General features: G+C 50.3%; 3 non-coding genes across 3 annotated transcripts in view; all 3 read left to right on the top strand.

Annotated features, from left to right (window-relative positions):
• Positions 1–160: 160 nt before the first annotated feature.
• Positions 161–231, top strand: trnag-gcc (transfer RNA glycine (anticodon GCC)). Its single transcript has one exon. It is a non-coding gene; the product is annotated as a tRNA-Gly (tRNA).
• Positions 232–2,570: 2,339 nt separating this feature from the next.
• trnag-gcc (transfer RNA glycine (anticodon GCC)) lies at positions 2,571–2,641 on the top strand. Its single transcript has one exon. It is a non-coding gene; the product is annotated as a tRNA-Gly (tRNA).
• Positions 2,642–4,980: 2,339 nt separating this feature from the next.
• Positions 4,981–5,000, top strand: part of trnag-gcc (transfer RNA glycine (anticodon GCC)) — a 71-nt gene continuing 51 nt past the window's right edge. Inside the window, exon 1 of the tRNA in view lies at positions 4,981–5,000. This exon is cut by the window's right edge and continues 51 nt beyond it. This is a non-coding gene — a tRNA (tRNA-Gly).

Here is a 5,000-nt window from a genome sequence, read left to right as displayed (position 1 = left end):
CCATGGAACCCCACCGTGAGGCAGACGGAAAGACTCACGAAAGAGACTGTGCATCTCTCTGGCTTTTGTAACCCTTTTGTAACCCTTTCCAACCCTCTCGCCTCCCGTCTTAGCGTGACGGCATTCTGGCACGTGACGTCACGTCCCACTCGTCACGGAAGCATTGGTGGTTCAGTGGTAGAATTCTCGCCTGCCACGCGGGAGGCCCGGGTTCGATTCCCGGCCAATGCACTGCTCTTGCGTGGACCGTCGTTGGCCTTGCTTTCAGTTGATTTGGCCTCTTTGCCGCGTGTAACCTCTTGAGCTAGCACGGCGCTCCAAGTCAGACTACCGTGTCCTCGTTAGTATAGTGGTCAGTATCCTCGCCTGTCACGCGGGAGACCAGGGTTCAATTCCCTGACGGGGAGAAATGCTCTTTTTGCTTAGTGTGGTTCACTGGCATCTCACAGAACTTGATTTGAAGGACACTTTATTTCTGTCAGACATTCGTGTGTTGCAGTAAGATGACCGGGTGGCTATTCGGGACATCCGGCATGGCTCCAAACAAGAATGAGCAAAAACACATTTACAATAGAACAGAAAATGAGTCGTGATCGTATGGTTTTAGGTTTCTCGTCGCTAACACGTGCGGCTATCAGAACCATCGCATCACTCCTCAAATGACTGAAGTTACCTAGACTAGATGAATAACATCATTTAAAGTAGCTAACTTGGCTCTTCTTAACAACATTAAATGAAAAATACGAATATTTGTGTTTGAAACTTGATGAAAGGGGATTCATCCCGAACCTCCCAAGAAGGGGGTTCACCCCGCACCGCTCCACACAAGAATGGGCGAATGCAGCCCCCATCCCACTGTCCCCACACCAACACCATGGTAACACTATTAGGGGGCATGGTTTTACATGTCCCTTTAGCAATAACTGAACAACGCGTATTCTTCAGCGTTACACTTGCACAAAAAAGCGGGACACGTGGAACCATCTGTCCAGCAGGGGCTGACTTCAACCACGCCCGGATCTGCCAGCAGTTCTTCACAGGACGATGATTGGTCCCAAACCCTGTGTCCTGAGAAGAAGGTTGAAACCAAGCAGCCGCTGTCAAGGGCGGGTTTGGGTTCTCAGATCAAAAGCTCTTGTAGGTTCCACCGAGATTTGAACTCGGATTGCTGGATTCAGAGTCCAGAGTGCTGACCGTTCGTTACACCATGGAACCCCACCGTGAGGCAGACGGAAAGACTCACGAAAGAGACTGTGCATCTCTCTGGCTTTTGTAACCCTTTTGTAACCCTTTCCAACCCTCTCGCCTCCCGTCTTAGCGTGACGGCATTCTGGCACGTGACGTCACGTCCCACTCGTCACGGAAGCATTGGTGGTTCAGTGGTAGAATTCTCGCCTGCCACGCGTGAGGCCCGGGTTCGATTCCCGGCCAATGCACTGCTCTTGCGTGGACCGTCGTTGGCCTTGCTTTCAGTTAATTTGGCCTCTTTGCCGCGTGTAACCTCTTGAGCTAGCACGGCGCTCCAAGTCAGACTACCGTGTCCTCGTTAGTATAGTGGTCAGTATCCCCACCTGTCACGCGGGAGACCAGGGTTCAATTCCCTGACGGGGAGAAATGCTCTTTTTGCTTAGTGTGGTTCACTGGCATCTCACAGAACTTGATTTGAAGGACACTTTATTTCTGTCAGACATTCGTGTGTTGCAGTAAGATGACCGGGTGGCTATTCGGGACATCCGGCATGGCTCCAAACAAGAATGAGCAAAAACACATTTACAATAGAACAGAAAATGAGTCGTGATCGTATGGTTTTAGGTTTCTCGTCGCTAACACGTGCGGCTATCAGAACCATCGCATCACTCCTCAAATGACTGAAGTTACCTAGACTAGATGAATAACATCATTTAAAGTAGCTAACTTGGCTCTTCTTAACAACATTAAATGAAAAATACGAATATTTGTGTTTGAAACTTGATGAAAGGGGATTCATCCCGAACCTCCCAAGAAGGGGGTTCACCCCGCACCGCTCCACACAAGAATGGGCGAATGCAGCCCCCATCCCACTGTCCCCACACCAACACCATGGTAACACTATTAGGGGGCATGGTTTTACATGTCCCTTTAGCAATAACTGAACAACGCGTATTCTTCAGCGTTACACTTGCACAAAAAAGCGGGACACGTGGAACCATCTGTCCAGCAGGGGCTGACTTCAACCACGCCCGGATCTGCCAGCAGTTCTTCACAGGACGATGATTGGTCCCAAACCCTGTGTCCTGAGAAGAAGGTTGAAACCAAGCAGCCGCTGTCAAGGGCGGGTTTGGGTTCTCAGATCAAAAGCTCTTGTAGGTTCCACCGAGATTTGAACTCGGATTGCTGGATTCAGAGTCCAGAGTGCTGACCGTTCGTTACACCATGGAACCCCACCGTGAGGCAGACGGAAAGACTCACGAAAGAGACTGTGCATCTCTCTGGCTTTTGTAACCCTTTTGTAACCCTTTCCAACCCTCTCGCCTCCCGTCTTAGCGTGACGGCATTCTGGCACGTGACGTCACGTCCCACTCGTCACGGAAGCATTGGTGGTTCAGTGGTAGAATTCTCGCCTGCCACGCGGGAGGCCCGGGTTCGATTCCCGGCCAATGCACTGCTCTTGCGTGGACCGTCGTTGGCCTTGCTTTCAGTTGATTTGGCCTCTTTGCCGCGTGTAACCTCTTGAGCTAGCACGGCGCTCCAAGTCAGACTACCGTGTCCTCGTTAGTATAGTGGTCAGTATCCCCGCCTGTCACGCGGGAGACCAGGGTTCCATTCCCTGACGGGGAGAAATGCTCTTTTTGCTTAGTGTGGTTCACTGGCATCTCACAGAACTTGATTTGAAGGACACTTTATTTCTGTCAGACATTCGTGTGTTGCAGTAAGATGACCGGGTGGCTATTCGGGACATCCGGCATGGCTCCAAACAAGAATGAGCAAAAACACATTTACAATAGAACAGAAAATGAGTCGTGATCGTATAGTTTTAGGTTTCTCGTCGCTAACACGTGCGGCTATCAGAACCATCGCATCACTCCTCAAATGACTGAAGTTACCTAGACTAGATGAATAACATCATTTAAAGTAGCTAACTTGGCTCTTCTTAACAACATTAAATGAAAAATACGAATATTTGTGTTTGAAACTTGATGAAAGGGGATTCATCCCGAACCTCCCAAGAAGGGGGTTCACCCCGCACCGCTCCACACAAGAATGGGCGAATGCAGCCCCCATCCCACTGTCCCCACACCAACACCATGGTAACACTATTAGGGGGCATGGTTTTACATGTCCCTTTAGCAATAACTGAACAACGCGTATTCTTCAGCGTTACACTTGCACAAAAAAGCGGGACACGTGGAACCATCTGTCCAGCAGGGGCTGACTTCAACCACGCCCGGATCTGCCAGCAGTTCTTCACAGGACGATGATTGGTCCCAAACCCTGTGTCCTGAGAAGAAGGTTGAAACCAAGCAGCCGCTGTCAAGGGCGGGTTTGGGTTCTCAGATCAAAAGCTCTTGTAGGTTCCACCGAGATTTGAACTCGGATTGCTGGATTCAGAGTCCAGAGTGCTGACCGTTCGTTACACCATGGAACCCCACCGTGAGGCAGACGGAAAGACTCACGAAAGAGACTGTGCATCTCTCTGGCTTTTGTAACCCTTTTGTAACCCTTTCCAACCCTCTCGCCTCCCGTCTTAGCGTGACGGCATTCTGGCACGTGACGTCACGTCCCACTCGTCACGGAAGCATTGGTGGTTCAGTGGTAGAATTCTCGCCTGCCACGCGTGAGGCCCGGGTTCGATTCCCGGCCAATGCACTGCTCTTGCGTGGACCGTCGTTGGCCTTGCTTTCAGTTGATTTGGCCTCTTTGCCGCGTGTAACCTCTTGAGCTAGCACGGCGCTCCAAGTCAGACTACCGTGTCCTCGTTAGTATAGTGGTCAGTATCCCCACCTGTCACGCGGGAGACCAGGGTTCAATTCCCTGACGGGGAGAAATGCTCTTTTTGCTTAGTGTGGTTCACTGGCATCTCACAGAACTTGATTTGAAGGACACTTTATTTCTGTCAGACATTCGTGTGTTGCAGTAAGATGACCGGGTGGCTATTCGGGACATCCGGCATGGCTCCAAACAAGAATGAGCAAAAACACATTTACAATAGAACAGAAAATGAGTCGTGATCGTATGGTTTTAGGTTTCTCGTCGCTAACACGTGCGGCTATCAGAACCATCGCATCACTCCTCAAATGACTGAAGTTACCTAGACTAGATGAATAACATCATTTAAAGTAGCTAACTTGGCTCTTCTTAACAACATTAAATGAAAAATACGAATATTTGTGTTTGAAACTTGATGAAAGGGGATTCATCCCGAACCTCCCAAGAAGGGGGTTCACCCCGCACCGCTCCACACAAGAATGGGCGAATGCAGCCCCCATCCCACTGTCCCCACACCAACACCATGGTAACACTATTAGGGGGCATGGTTTTACATGTCCCTTTAGCAATAACTGAACAACGCGTATTCTTCAGCGTTACACTTGCACAAAAAAGCGGGACACGTGGAACCATCTGTCCAGCAGGGGCTGACTTCAACCACGCCCGGATCTGCCAGCAGTTCTTCACAGGACGATGATTGGTCCCAAACCCTGTGTCCTGAGAAGAAGGTTGAAACCAAGCAGCCGCTGTCAAGGGCGGGTTTGGGTTCTCAGATCAAAATCTCTTGTAGGTTCCACCGAGATTTGAACTCGGATTGCTGGATTCAGAGTCCAGAGTGCTGACCGTTCGTTACACCATGGAACCCCACCGTGAGGCAGACGGAAAGACTCACGAAAGAGACTGTGCATCTCTCTGGCTTTTGTAACCCTTTTGTAACCCTTTCCAACCCTCTCGCCTCCCGTCTTAGCGTGACGGCATTCTGGCACGTGACGTCACGTCCCACTCGTCACGGAAGCATTGGTGGTTCAGTGGTA

This window comes from Osmerus mordax, chromosome 11 (genome assembly GCF_038355195.1).
Source record: "Osmerus mordax isolate fOsmMor3 chromosome 11, fOsmMor3.pri, whole genome shotgun sequence".
Taxonomy (NCBI): Eukaryota; Metazoa; Chordata; class Actinopteri; order Osmeriformes; family Osmeridae; genus Osmerus; species Osmerus mordax.
This window is presented reverse-complemented; position numbering and strand designations above follow the sequence as displayed.